The sequence below is a fragment of the Cnephaeus nilssonii genome (assembly GCF_951640355.1).
Source record: "Cnephaeus nilssonii genome assembly, chromosome: 14".
NCBI classification, from domain to species: domain Eukaryota; kingdom Metazoa; phylum Chordata; class Mammalia; order Chiroptera; family Vespertilionidae; genus Cnephaeus; species Cnephaeus nilssonii.
The window spans coordinates 63,615,072-63,628,567 of record NC_137085.1 but is presented as its reverse complement, the minus strand read 5'-3'; positions in this window follow the sequence as shown (position 1 = coordinate 63,628,567).

Sequence of the window (13,496 nt, the reverse complement as noted above, 5' to 3'; positions counted from 1 at the left end):
CTAACACCTGAGCTTTGTGTAATGTAAATAAGACCTTGTGTTTATGACCCTTTCAGCTAATTTGATTTTCTTTTTCCCCTTACATGCCAAGTGATGTTCAGGATTTGAATGTTTTTGTATCGGTTTTTTTCCTTTGTAAATGGCATTAACATTGTTACTTGAGGTCTTGCTTAATCACTTTTGTTGTCCTGAGGACTTGAATTTACAGTGCATCAGATTTGTTGCTAATTTTGTCTGTAGATAGTCTAGCTTCAGCTGTTTATGGTGATGCTACCTTTTCATTTATAAATATGTTTGTGGTAAAAAGAAAATGAGTATAACCATAGGTTTTGAACAAATTTCCTTACATTTTTCATACAAAAATCATAAATATCTGTATGCTATTGAAATTTAACTTTGTATGATGCTTAAACCACTATTTGGGGAAAATAATAAAATAAGTCTTTACCATGTATGAAAGAAATTTTAACAAATACAAAATATTTTCTGATTAGCATCTAGCTTATAATAAATTTTCAAAAAAGCTGAAGGCAGAAACGCCTTCATCAGGATGCACTGAGAACTATATAGTTACGTCCTGCTTTTTGTATAAACTGAGATGCTCACATGCTTCCCCTTAGAACAGGCAATGTGCTATGCATAACATAGTTGTACATTATCTTTGCGGTTGCTTTTGAGTTTAATTTTTTATTATTTAAAATTGTAGTTATAAAAATTTTCAGTATAGTACAGTACATATACTGTGAGGCGCGTGCTAAAGTGAATAAGCGAGTTTTCATGCTGACCCACTCAATGCTATTCCGAGATCAATTGGCTTAGCACTTTCTCATATCCTTAGGTGCATTTAGATTGTCAGAGTTAACCTTCTGCGTTTAAAAAAAAAAAAAAAGCTAAAAAACTTAAAAACAAAATACATGTATATACTTAAAAAAAAATAAGGTTTCCCTGGCGGGAAAACAGCATCTACATGCTTCTTTCCTATACTACTGTAGCAAACCGAGGCATTGATGAGAGGGCATGCAAATTGTGCTTCACTTTACAGTGTTTATCAGAGCACTTAATAAAATGTAAGGCTGGTATTTATTTGAAGTTGTACAGTATGACTTAATTCACATCTGTTGGAATAGAAAATATATTCTGTTGAGTATTTAAGAGGCTGTACATGTTTTCTTTTGTGTTTGGATTCTTTGTACTTTTTCATGTTCAGTACATCAATAAACAAAGTTGAAGGGAAAGAACAGTGTGGTGAGTAGGTCTTTACACACATTTTGGGGGCTCTGTGCTATCTAATCAACTTGCTCTATTGAATTAAAAGAGGTTCCCTCCAAGCATTAGTTGAAAGCTGAGTTGTCGAAGGTAAGAATTCCTAAAGGCATGCCAATTAAAGTAGAATGTGCAAAAAAATTTTTTTTGAATGACATCTTCTGATTAGGTAGCTTTCACATACCACTTGGTGAATAATTTTTATAGGAATACGTGCTTTCATCGGCTAGTTGTAAAGTTTGGGTAACTGGATGCTGACATCATTCTATAGCTTTGATTTAATAACCATCACCTTTTTTTTTTTTTTACAAATGGGAGTGATTCTCACACATTTCTTTGAGCAAAAGAAAAACCAAATGGAAGGAAGGTAACTTATTCTGCTTTCCCTGGCGAGATTTGACTCACCTGTAGAACTAACTGTTGGTGTATGAAGTTTGTATTTGTTGTCCAAGAGCCTCTTCTCTAAAATCAGAAACTCGGTTTTCATTAAGTTAGAGTCCATGTGAGTAGTGCATGGGTACAAAGCATGAGCTGTGCCCATCCCGTGTTTCATGTATATATTCCATTCTTGTGACATCCCTAGCACACCCGTGGAGGGAGAAGAATGTTTCTTGCTGATCTTTTATGCAAAGGTTCTACTTCTATAGAACTTCAGAAAATTTATTATAAAACATTGACATTCTTTTTTTCTTTTTCTTTTTTCTTTTTTTTTTATGAAATCTACTAAATAGCTTCCTTTCATTTACTTGTATCTGTCAGCTTTTTTGGTAAAAAGCTATTCTAAAAAGTAATTGTCCTGAATTCACAACTTAGCAGTCAAGAGCGGATCTGAGTGACAAGACGATTCCTTTTCTTCCATCGTACAATTAATCACAGATCTCCACACTCCATTTCTTATTATATGAATCTATACTCTAACTTTGTGGTGTTAGAACGTCCTCCCTCACCTCTCTCCTCTGACATGCTTATCGGTATTTTGACTTGCTTGCATGCCAGCAGTGCTCATATTTGAGCAGATAGTGGAAACATCCCAAGGAAAGGTTGTTTGTGAAACTGCTTGACTTGAGAAATGTGTTTTCCTTAGAATCCTTTCTCACCTAATGCTTGGAAATAAATCATCTAGGGTATCACCATTCAGTGTTGGAATAGCCAGCGTAAATTTTTTAATCTTAACATCATTTGATATTATTTTAATACTAGTAGCCCATTTGCAGGAAGAATCGTGCAAGCGGCCGCTGCCGCCCGCCCCACTCTGCCCCGCCCCGCCCCACCCTGCCCGGGCTTTCCCTCTGGCAGCCACCTTGCTTTCCGCTTTTCCTCCCTCTTCCTTCTAAGTTGTCTTCAGTCTTCACTCCTCCCTCCCTCAGTGTATGCAAATTAACCACCATCTTTGTTGGGTAATTTGCATACTCACCCTGATTGGCTGGTGGGCGTGGTGAAGGTGTGGTCAATTTGCATATTACTATTTTACTAGGTAGGATTATTTGAGAAAAAGTGTTAGCAATTTAACATTCCTGTGTTTTTTGTGTGTTTTTATTTTTTAGATAAACAGATTGCAAGAATCCTACCATTACTTTATAATGAGGATCAAAAAATGTAGTGGAAACTTGTAACTTCCTGTTCAAAGCATTACCCAGAAATAAGAAAATGCATGTATTTTAACAATAAGTATGTTGAAATTTTAATAGCCTTGTAGAACAACCTGCATATATCTTTTATTGTGTAGAAGATACAAAAAAAGGAGGCAGTGATTTTGATCCTTTATGCCCATGCCTCCATTTCGGAACCTCAAACAGTGAAGAAGACAGAAATATCGCTAAAATTGTGACAGAATTTATTATTGTTTAAAGAACATTTATAGCTTCAGTTATTGCAACAAATGGTTTATTTTTTACTATTCTTTGTACTGTTTCTCTGAAAATTCACCAAAGTTGGCTCAGTGCCCTTCAAATTGGAAGGATTAAAACATCTACATCATTAACACAGGAAGCCTGTATTAAGCTTTCCAGAATTCTGGAAATAGAATTCATAGAAATAAACCAGAATTCTGGAAAAAGGTATTTTTTGGTTGTGCAGCACAGGCTCACTGGTTATTCTTGTACTGTGCTGTGCCCTAGGTCTATGAAAATGAAGAAAATGTGGCTCTTAATCTTCTTGGAAACGGTCACCCTGGAGGGAGGACAGACAAGCCACCAGGCCAGGCTGTACTGTCCTTGTGCTGGGAAAGTCCAGGAGCAGGCGTCAGGCTAACGTGCTGTAGTTTTTTAGAAATAAACCCAGTTACAACTTGCAAAACTGAGCCTGCTCTGCCCTTCTTACAGAAGCCGCTTTTCCTTATTTGGATTGATGATGAGCTCATTTGCATATGTTTCAGTCTGACATCAGTATCCTTCAGCTTGGCGAATCTGAAGATGCTCTTATATTCATTCAGTTGTCTAAATCCTTTCGGAGACAACATAAAAGTTACATACCTTAAGACACTACCTGGATAGTTGGGTTGATGGAGGCATTTGGATGTTCTTGCTTTCTCTAAACATTTAATATATGGAGTAATAATTTGCAGAGTACTCATATGGTACGATACCCTGAATATTAAAAGTATGCTGACTGACTTTATTCTACTTTGAATTAAGACATGTCACAGTGTTGGGGTCTCACATTCAGTATTAACATTCCTTTTAGTTTAAATAACTAACCATGTAGGTTAAGATGTAGTAGTTGATACTAACCCCCAGAAATACTCATGGCTCCTGTGCTTACACATACCTGATAGCCACCAGGCATGAACCCCTGCTGTGTACAGTGTCTTAAAAAGAGCAGACATAAGTGCGTGGAAGGCATGTGCCTCTGTTCTCACTCAGCTGCTCTCGTGCTCCTCCTCTGGCCACGCCCACAATTAACCATACAAGTCAAAGTCAAGGGTGCTGTGTACAAAGTGTGTGAGTGTGTGTGTGTGTTGGTGGGGAGAGTAATTCCTTGGGTGGGAGTGGGAGATGGCACAGGAATGAGAGCAGTTGGACTGGGCCATTAAGAGTAGGTGGGATGGAAGAGATTGAGAGAGAGAATTCAAGAAGAGAACACTGGTCAAAGACATGTTACCTAGGGTAAGCCTTTGTCAGCCCAGGTCAACATTTAATATAGACCTGAGTTCATTAAACGTTGTGTCCAGGACTAGTGAAATATCAGAGGAGTCATAAATTTAAGTCCATAATGAATTACAAAATATCTAAAAATATCTGCCAAGGTAAGCTATATGTGATTTTTTGGGAGTGGAGACATTTATTTAGAGCACGTGGTTCAGAGTACTCAAAAAGGCCAAACAAAAACACAATCTCCCAATAATACCATACTGGACCAGTGTATTTCCCAGAGTATATACCTTTCAAATGCAATAATTTGAGATGATAAAATCCTTTTTTTTAGTATTTATAGTGCCATAATGCCTGGTTTACGCTTAAGTTTTGATATATATTTTATATTTTTTCTTACCCATATCACTCAAGTATCACCTTCATAGAAGGTAAGGAGAAAATTATAAAACCAAATGTTTTGGGGATATTTCTAAGATGAGGTTTCGTCTTCATAGCTTTTTATCTTTGGTTTGGAAGCAACATGGGTTAGGAGAAGTGCAGGAAAGAAAGCCCATTTAGATAGCTCTTTAGGGAAAGGGCTGTCTGCTTTGTTTTTTTACTCCGAGGGGTAACCTTGATTGTCGCTGTGCACTCCTTCCGAGAAGCCTCCCCGCCCAGTTTCAGAAGCAACCAGCCCCTCCGTGCACCTCCTGGGACACAGGATGGAAGCAGCCGCCACTTCCGGGGGAACCCACCCTCTGGATTGAAGCACACAGTTGGCAAGGTAGCTCCGTCCTTGGATTGCACTGCAGATGGGACAGAGGTGTGGCACACCGTGGAACTCAGGTTGGGAAGCTCTGCTTTCAGTACTTGGTCTTTTTAAAAACGTCCCTTTTGGCAATTCTCTGACTGACTGTACATTGAGCTCCTGCTCTATGCCAGTTGCTGTGCTGTCTTTCAGGGCTGAAGATTTCGTTTCTGTTTTTACTCGGGTTTTGAGTTGTTCAGCACCTTGTTTTGCAGAGGTGTCAGGCCCAGGGAAGTTAAGGTGCTCCACGGTTCTTTTGCTAACTTGAGACCTGGCGCTTGACCCCAGCTCTCACAGCTCTTGGAACGCTGTCCTTTGTTGTCATTAAAGTACTAACATAAACACTGAATTAATGTGCATTAACTGTGCCCTTTTGTGGGGTCAGATTTCTTGAATCTTGCAGGAAATGTAAGGCATCTAAAAATTGACTAGAGGTAAGTACATTAGCATTCTATTTGACACATTCTATATAATTTACATCCTTGTGGATAATTTCAATCAATAATAATGTAGTCACTGGAGAAAATTTATTAAGTACAGCAAGTACAAGTGGAAAGTTATCCAGTCCTCCCCTGAAAAAGATACCTATTTTCTCTGATACTTTTTGTTTTAAGTTTGTGGTTACATATCTAATCTTTTCTTCATAAAGATAAAACATTCAAATTGGTGAGGGTTTTTTTCCCCTCGAGAAGGATGTTTTCCCTCTTTTTGATTTATTTACATGAGTGTATGGGAAAGATTTTTTTTAAATAGACATAAAATAATGCATTTCTAATTTTGGTTTAAGACACGGTCCAAGCAAGCTGTTGTCTGGTTTTTATTGCATGGGTTGCTGCTGACATTTTGTCAGGGAGGCGTCAAAATCAGAAACCCTGCTTGGTTTTCCATCAACACTCCATCCTCCAGGCTTTTATCAAGGCTGAAGACAGATTGATGTCCAGAACCTAGGGGTGATGTCTTCATATCGCAGTTTGGGGAGGTGCCTGCATGCTTACTGCCACTCTCAAGGTGGGCAATTTGGTTTGCAAGTTTCAACTAAGGAGCAGGAGCCTGGCGGGGGGGAGGAGAAGTAGGAAGCTCTGAGTCCTCCTTGGAGACAGAGGACACAGAGATGCCCGGAGTACTGATAAGTCCACTTCTCTCCTTCCTCTCTTTAGCAAAAGGAAAGGCTCCCTTCCTGGACAGAGACAAAGAGGGGAGGATGACCAGCCCAATTGTGGGTGAGTAATTTTCCCTCTTTTCCACGGGTCTCTGATTGCAGTGATGTGTCTTGCCGGGGTCTGGGTAAATGCTGGCTCCTTCGTGCACGGGCTCAGAGAAGTCGTTGATGGTAGATGCGCACTTTAAAAAGGATTGAGGGAGCTGAAAGATGCTCGTTAGAGTGCACCTGGATCCTGCCATGACATCACAGGCGGCCCATAAACAGCGCTCCGGGAAGCAGACAGCCTTTTCGCCCCTTTCTTAACAATGAGACGTAGATTGGGCCTGTTCTCTATGCAGGCATCCGTATGAGTAAATGTCTATTTTTACGGTAGAGCTGCGCTTTAAAAATAGCTCCAATCAATGCGACTTTTTTCCCCCATATGTTAAAAAGTTATACATGAGTTAAAATATCTCAGATTGCTTAAATTCTCCCAGACACAAGGCACTTTCCTTTTTCCTTTTTTTCTTTTTGGAGGTGAGGGTGTGGGCATTAATGGTGAAATGAGGACTTTCCTTCTGGCTTCCTCAACCCTGTTTGTGCTCTCAGACTTCTTTACCAGAAGCAAGGCTTTCCAACCAAGATTTGAGCTATCCGCCTGTTGAAAAATTTATTAATATTTGGCGGGTACAGTCTCCTTCCTGGAGCGATTGTTTATTTTGGTTGCTGAGAGCAATTAGCTAGAATAGTCACAGTTGCAGCTGTTAGATACTGTACGCTCCAGCAGAGATCGCAAAAGGCCTCCCGTGCATTTAGAATCTGTATGGGGACGGTTCTTCATGTGCTGCTTCTAGAGTCTTCTGTGCTAGCCAGTTCAGTTGGGTGGTCCGGAGCCAGATCAAGTGCTCGATGGGATCGTCAGCATGCTTGCCTCCATCAGAGGCGCCCGCACACCTTGCTCTGTGGAAGCCCATGGCTGTGGCCGCGTAGTGCAGGAAGAACCTGTACCAGCCCTTTCTCTCTGAATCCTCCCCACGCTAACCTGGATATGGCTCATCCCCAAACACTCCCCCTTTTTTCTCTTCAAAATTTGTCCTTTTTGTGTGTATGGCGGTTGACTGCTTGGGGATTTTGTGGGCTCATCTGCATGTGTCAGTGTGAGAAGGAGACCCACAGACACACTAGTACATGTTTAGGAGAGAGGGTCTTCCTACAGTGGCTCCAGTATGATGCCTGCCACTCCAGAAAGAGCGGTGAAATCCAGGGATTGTTTCGCTGTTTTTATAGCGTCTGCACTTTTGCCTTTGGAAATAGGTTTGATAGAAAAGAACGGGTGTGCACATATTTAAAAATCATACTGCTCAGAATTCACAATATGCTTTTTTTGGTACATTTTCTTGTTTGGATCTCACAGTAACCTTGTGAGGCAGGGACTTGTCCTTATATTACAGAAGAATTGATAGTCTCAGAGTCGGCAAGTAGCCAGCCGCCTGCTTAACTTTTCTGTGCTGTAGCCAGTTACTTTGGTAAATAAGATGGTACGTATTTGGTGTATTTCACTCCTGGCGTATTGAGCCGAAGCAGGCTGATGAACTTGGCTTGATTTTAAAGGCTGCCGGAACTAGCTCTAAGACACAAGACCAGTTTATAGTGGGTCCTCGGTAGAGTGGGATCTGGCTCGCTCAGTAGAGTGAACTCGTGTCTATATTTGAAGGAATAACTTGGGAATCTTAGAGAGTTTTGGGGATCCAGAATGTACAATGGAAGTTGTTTCCTGCTAGCTAGCATAAGTTAATTAGAAGTCATTATGTTTTGATTAGATGTAGACACTTGTATGAAGATACATTTAAAGCAGCCTTTCACGTGGCAATTGGTTGACCAGATGGCAACCTGCTTGTTCAGCCAGCTTGGACCTATTACTTAGTCAAGTGGAGCAGTTCTTTAGTCACACCCCCTTCCAATAAAAATGTTCATATAAATGGAGAAGAACACCGGTGAGTTAAATAAATGTTAATTTAGTAACTTGAATGAAAATTTTCTGTGAAATCTTTCTTTTTGGTGACTTTATTTTTAAGCAACAGCATAGTCTTCTAACTTGAACACAAAACATTCAGCAGAGTGCAAGACTTTGTTCCTTCCTCCCTTCTGAAGATTAAATATGTGTAATAATATGACTGGTGGATGGCTTTCTTGATTTTTCAAACTCTGTGACACAGCGTCTTACATTTATAAACCTTTTGGAAACCTAACCAGTATACACTAGGGCAGTGGTTGGCAAACCGCGGCTCGCGAGCCACATGCGGCTCTTTGGCCCCTTGAGTGTGGCTCTTCCACAAAATACCACGGCCTGGGCGAGTCTATTTTGAAGAAGTGGCGTTAGAAGAAGTTTAAGTTTAAAAAATTTGGCTCTCAAAAGAAATTTCAATTGTTGTACTGTTGATACTTGGTTCTGTTGACTAAAGAGTTTGCCGACCACTGCACTAGGGTACCACATATACTAGAATTGAAGTGTGTCTGTTAGACAAAGTTTTTAATACTCAGATTTGATTATAAATACTTTTGAAAGCAATGTGGCAGTGTACTCTGAGGTAAACTAGTTCACGTAGATTGGCCAGAATATTAGAACAGAGGAGCTAGGGGACCTCCATGTGACGCTATCCTTTCCATCGCAGCAGACGGCGGCTGAGGGGAGCACCCCATTAAGGAGACTTCTGGATGGGATTTTGAACAGAGATCCTGAGGTTTTGAAGACTAGGCAGCGATATTAGCCTCAAAGGAAAGCATCATATCTGAGCGGAATCATGTCTAAAGCAGATCTTGCATTACTTATCGAATGTGCTGCCCTCCACAAGGGTTCTCCAATGTAGGTGTGCACGATACTCCCTTTTGAAGCTTGTTGATATAGATGCTTGAGGCTCACCCTTAGATTCTGGTTCACTGCCGCTAGAGCAAGTCTCAGGCTCCGGAACAGGCTCTTACTGGTCTAGCGGTTGGAATGAGCTGCTGAGGATGTAGGAATGCAAGGTGTCCCTACTCTGCCTATTTTCCCTTCGTTCTCTCTGGTTCTCTTCAGGTCTTGATAAGCCTGTGGTTGTCTATTCCTACCTTAGTTTTCACCTAAAAAACTTATATTTGTTTGCATATTTTGAACATGTTAAAAAGTTTATATGGAGCGTGTCAGATTTAACATCACAAGAGAGGTACCCTAATGATCTCTATTTTACAGAGGAGTAAATGAGACTTAAAGAGGTTAAGAAGCTTGTCCAAGGACTATAGGCAGTAAATGGTTGAGCGGCCAGACTGCTGTGCACCATCTGACTTTAGGGCCTGCCGTCCTCATGACCAACAACCGGAATGGTTACCAGCGGGCTGCCATGTTGGAAATAGTAGATTTTACCCCAAAATGAGGTAGTTTGGTTTTATTGCTGCAGATACATCTCCTATTGGAAAGGAGTCCAGCTGGTACTTCCTGTTTGTTTTTGTGACGTCTACAATATGCAGATATGCCATTTCATGTGTTAGCTTGCATTCTAGACTGGGAAGTCCCTTAGGGTAGGGTCTTTCTGTGGCTGAGCTCAGTTTTCTTTCCCTCTGCGCCCACCATGGTGCCTTATACATCGTAAGTGCTCAGAATCCTTGTCCACATAAAAGGGAAGCAGGAAGTTCGAGCAGCTGCTGCTTGCTCACCATTAGGGTTGTTGTGAGACATAGTTTATTCTTACATTTATGTTCTCTGTCCGGAAATTAGTATTCCTAATATCTGTGTTTCGCAGGTATTTCCGGTTCGCTTGCTTTGTTTTGAGGGTGAGTCAGGGTTGGGAATCATACCTAAACTGTAAAAGGATGATGCGAAGAAAAGTGTGGAAAAGGAATTACTGTGCTCCCGGAGGAAGTGCCGATCGATACTCCAGGGCCTTTTTGCCGCACGTTCTGTTTTTATTCCCCCTGGATAAGAAGGTCTGCAAAGTGTGGCTATAGGAACATGAACAGTTGATTTTTTTTTTTCTCTCTTGGATAGTGTGTGAGCTGGTCCCATGTCTGAATGGTGTGTGAGGCAGAACTGTAAAGAGAAATTGAAATCTTTGGTTCTGTGTCTCCGGGATCCCAGGTGACCTGTTATTTGGTGTACATTTATCTATATAAGATTTCCCAGCTCTTCCCATTTTTATGTGTGTATTATGGTGTTAATAGCCAGAAAACAAACCTGGCCTCTTTGAATTTGCTCTGTGTAACAGAATATTTCCTCGATAGAGTTTATAGCTTGACTAATGGGATTTCTTGACCAAATCCAAGTCCTAAGAGAGTCATATAAGAATATCAGGATGTTAAGTATAGTTTCTTAGTTCAGGCTGCTAGAACAGAGTACGTAGATTGGTAGGCTTATACACAGTAGAAATTTATCTCCTAGTGTGGGGGCTGAGTTCCGCGGTCAGGGTCCAGCAGGCGGGGTTCTGGTGAGGCCCCTCCCCAGGCTGCCGGCTGTAGGCTTCACCTTGTGACCTCACATCGTGAGAAGTAGCAGCCTGCTCTCTCGGACTTCCTTGGATAAAGTCACACCCCATTCATGAGAGTCTACCCTCATGACCTAACCACCTCCCAGCGGCTCCGCCTCCAAATACCATCACACTGGGGATTAGATTTCAACATGTGAATATTTTGGGGGGCAGAAACATTCAGTCAGCGACATACAGTGTGGAAGTGTAGGGTGTATTTGGACAGATATCTCTAACTCACTATCAGAGTCATGCCATAAAACTGTCTTGTCTTTAACGGCTTTCTTCCATGGAAGGTCAACCATGACTCTGTCACGAGGTGGGGCATTTCACCTGGGTTATTGCAGATTTCATGGTAATTCTGAAAGGTCATGATATTACCCCTCTTTTGCAGCTGGGGAAACCTGAGGCTTGGGGAGACCATGGAACTTGATGGAATAAAAATGCCTTAGCTTCTTTTGTCACTGCTAACTAACACGTAAAGGAGAGTTCTCCATCTCCAGGTAGGTAAGCGATAAAGGATGTGCCATAGTTCCCCCATCCACAGTTTCACTTTCCATAATTTTAGTTAGTTATCCATGGTGAATTGAGGTTAAAAAAATATTAAAGGAAAAATTCCAGAAGTAAACAATTCATAACTTTGAAATCACCTGCCGTTCTGGGTAGCGTGATGCAATCCCATGCCATCCCACCCAGGATGTGAATCGTTCCTTTGTCTAGCCTCTCCGCACTGTAGACGCTCCTCACCCACTCGTCGCTTAGTAGTATCTTGGTCATCCATCAGATTAGCTGTCATGGTATGACAATGCTTGTGTAAGTCACCCTTATTTTACTTACTAAGGACCCTAAAGCACAAGAATGGTGATGCTGGCGATTTGGAAACTATAAAGTGCCTCCCTTAGGTGAGTAATAAGATATTTTGAAAGTAAGAGAGACCATATTTTGCATAAACTTAATTAAAAATATTGTTACAATTGCTTTATTTTATTACTACTGTTGTTAATCTCTTGCTGTGCCTAACTTACAAATTAAACTTTATTATAGGTATATACATAGAGGAAAAAATGCGGTATAAATAGGGTTTGGTGCTATCCACTGGGGATCTTGGACGTAACCCCTGTGGATAAGGGGGAGGGTACTACTGTATTTGGTAACTACCTTTGGGACTGGAACTCAGATGATTCCTCGTGTCTTGTAGTACATGCACCTCCAAGAGATCAGAAGTCTTGTAAACTTGAATGGGACCTCGTTCATATTAGTATCTTAATGTTTCTGCCTTCAGAGACAGGAGGGCGTGTGTTCTTTTGGTGGTAAGATGCTCAATTATCCTGCTTTCTGTGGATAGAAAATTCTTCCTCTGTAGCAGTTGTGGCTATTTCTGTGTTTACTGTTGCCTATTGGTCGTGCATGTTACTGTGCCTGGAAAGAGGATATACGCCTGTGGATTAGTTGGTAGAAATGCCTTCGTATGGCAGGTGAAGAAATCAGGGAAGGGAGAAGCAATTGAATTGACCAGTGGTGAGCACTTACTGTGTGATTAGATCCGCAGACCTCCAGGTGCCGGGCTGTGATTTAGAAACTGAGCGGTATCGTGTGAAATGATACCTGGAATTACGTTTTGCAGCAGCACTCACCGTCTAAATTGAAGTGCATAAAACTGGAAGGTATGGGTTTTTCTAAAATAAAACGCACAGTATTTCAGGCAGGGGTCCATTTACACCATCACAACCTCTTCCCTTCAATCTCACATCATCTTGGCTTCCTAATTAGATTGCTAATAAATTATTACAGTGCACAGAATGGGAGTGTTGGACTCTGTTCTCGAAGGTCTTGCTATTCTAAGTGTGGTCTGCGGCTCAGCAGCATTGATGCACCTGGGAACTTGTTAGAAGTGCAGACTGTCTCCCACCGCCAACCTACTGAACCACACTCCGCATTTTAGCAGAATTCCCCGACTGATCCACATGCACACCCACCCTGGAGAAGGACTCGAAGGCATGTTTCTCAAACTTGAACGTGCTGGGGAGTGACGTGGAGAGCTTGTTAAGCACAGAGCGATGGCCCAGAGATTGACTCGATGAGTCTGGGGTACATGTGCTGGGAGTTGCCCTGTCCCTGGACCCCCCTGCAGCATTGGTTGCATGGCCGCTGGTGCTGGGATACTACTCTAGGTGTTATTTGAATGGTTGAACTCAGTGAGGTTAAGGTCCTGTGCAACCACCTCTGGGGCCTTTTACGAAGGGCTCAAGAGGGAGTCCACAAGTGTTCCACTTTTATTTATTGCAGAGTTCCTCTGTAAAGGACTAAGGTGGATGGAAAACTCTTCTGTGGTCACTAGGAGAAGGGAGGAACTATGTATACTGCTAGATAAATAGAACAGGACAGCCACATCCAAAGCAGTTTCCAATGAACCATTTACCAGGTTGACCAGGTGAAGCATTGCACTTTTTATCCAAAAAACAACAACAACAACAAAAAAAAAGTGGGGGAGCACATCTGAGCTTTTCTAAGATTCCACTTTCTCCAAAGAACGTGACAATTTCTCATCCCTCCCCTTGCCAAGTACAGGACACACAGACCAGACCTTAGCAGCTGACGTGGCCATCCGTGTGATCCTTTTAAAATGATTTAGGGTGGTTTTTGTGCAAGCAAGAGTTGGCCATCTACTACGTTGCCTCAAGGTGTATTTTTGTGTTTATCTATTGAGTGGATAGTGTGCC